The sequence below is a fragment of the Pongo pygmaeus genome, chromosome 17, assembly GCF_028885625.2.
Source record: "Pongo pygmaeus isolate AG05252 chromosome 17, NHGRI_mPonPyg2-v2.0_pri, whole genome shotgun sequence".
Classification (NCBI taxonomy): Eukaryota; Metazoa; Chordata; class Mammalia; order Primates; family Hominidae; genus Pongo; species Pongo pygmaeus.
The window spans coordinates 26,160,520-26,162,520 of record NC_072390.2 but is presented as its reverse complement, the minus strand read 5'-3'; the positions used below and the strand labels follow the sequence as shown (position 1 = coordinate 26,162,520).

The window sequence follows — 2,001 nt, the reverse complement described above, 5'->3', positions numbered from 1 at the left end:
AGTGTGTGTTGTTCCCCACTTTGTGTCCACGTGTTCTCATCATTTAGCTCCCACTTATACATGAGAACATATAGTATTTGGTTTTCTGTTTCCACATTAGTTTGCTAAAGATAATGGCTTCCAGCTCCATCCATGTTCCCACAAAAGACACGATCTCTTTCTTTTTATGGCTGCATAGTACTCCACGGTGTGTATGTACCATATTCCCACTGTTCACAATAGCAAAGATATGGAATCCACTTTTTTCTTAAGTGAAAGTTAGCATACCCTGTATAGGGTAACCCAAAAGCCTTGGTGGAACTTTAGGCGCTAATAACTTCAGAATTATAAATGCTACAAACAACATCACTTGGAAGTTTTATTATATAAATCTCTTTTACACTTATTTAGTTTTGTGAATTTTAAATAGTACATTTTATTTTTTGTTTCAGTATTTCTGATCGAAGATAGAAAACAATAATGAAACAAAAACATTAAGTTTAAAATTTATTATTCCAAATTCACAAGACTAAATAAGTGAATAAGAAATGTATACAAGGCTGAGCATGTTGGCTCATGCCTGTATTCCCAGCACTTTGGGGGACTGAGGTAGGTGGATTGTTTGAGCTCAGGAGTTTGAGACCAGCCTAGCAACATGACAAAAACCTGTCTCTACCCAAAAAAAAAGAAAATTAGCCAGGTGTGGTAGTACATGCCTGTGGTCCCAGCTACTTCAGAGACTGAGGTAGGAGAGTCGCTTCAGCCCGGGAGGTTGAGGCTGCAGTGAGCTGTGATGGCACTACTGCACTCCAGCCTGGGAAACAGAGTGAGACCATGTCTCAAAAAAAAAAGAAAAAAAAAAAGCTCTTTCTATGCCTAATGCTGTCATGGTTGTGGTCCCAAGAAGCATCTGAAGTGGGCAGCAGCTCCATAGCATTTGATGCTGGATAAATTGACCCGTGTGGTTGCTCCTCATCGATCCACCCATCCCCATCCCCACAAGCTAAGAGAGTGTCTCTCCCTCATCTTTTCCTAAAGAACAGACTTAAGTATGTCAGACACGAGATGAAGTAAAGAAGATTTTCATGCACAATTTCATTAAGATCAATGGCAAGGTCTGAACTAATGTAACATACCCTGCTGGATTCATGGCTGTCATGAGCACTGACAAGACGGGAGAGAATTTCCGTCTGATCTATGACACCAAGGCTCCCTTTGCTGTACATTGTATTGCACCTGAGGAGGCCAAGTACAAGTTGTGCAAAGTGAGAAAAATATTTGTGGACACAAAAGGAATCCCTCATCTGCTGACTCTTGGTGCTCACACCATCTGCTACCCTGATCCCCTCATCAAGGTGAATGGCACCATTCAGGCTGATTTGGAGAATGGCAAGATTACTGGTTTCATCAGGTTCAACACTGGGAACCTGTGTATGGTGACTGGAGGTGCTAACCTGGGAAGAATTGGTGCGATCACCGACAGAGAGAGGCACCCTGGTTCTTTTGATGTGGTTCATGGGAAAGATGGCAACAGCAACATCAACAAACCCTGGATTTCGCTTACCCAAGGAAAGGGAATGCGCCTCACCATTGCTGAAGAGACAGACAAGAGACTGGTGGCCAAACAGAGCAGTAGATGAAATGGTCTCTGGGTGACATGTTAGATCTTTGTACGTAATTAAAAATAATATGGGCCGGGCGCGGTGGCTCAAGCCTGTAATCCCAACACTTTGGGAGGCCAAGGTGGGGGTGGATCACCTGAGGTCAGGAGTTTGAGACCAGCTTGGCCAACATGGCAAAACCCCATCTCTACTAAAAATACAAAAATTAGCCAGGCGTGGTGGCTCGTGCCTGTAGTCCCAGCTACTTGGGAGGCTGAGGCAGGAGAATCACTTGAACACGGGAGGTGGAGGTTGCAGTGAGCCAAGATCACACCACTGCACTCTACCCTGGGTGTCAGAGTGAGACTCCATCGCAAAAATTAATTAAAATAATAATCATATGGCATGATTAATCTAAAAA

At 43.4% G+C, this 2,001-nt stretch overlaps 1 pseudogene; it reads left to right on the top strand.

Moving 5' to 3' along the window:
- Nucleotides 1–880: 880 nt before the first annotated feature.
- On the top strand, nt 881–1,619 carry LOC129019170 (small ribosomal subunit protein eS4-like; annotated as a pseudogene).
- The last annotated feature ends 382 nt before the right edge of the window (nt 1,620–2,001 follow it).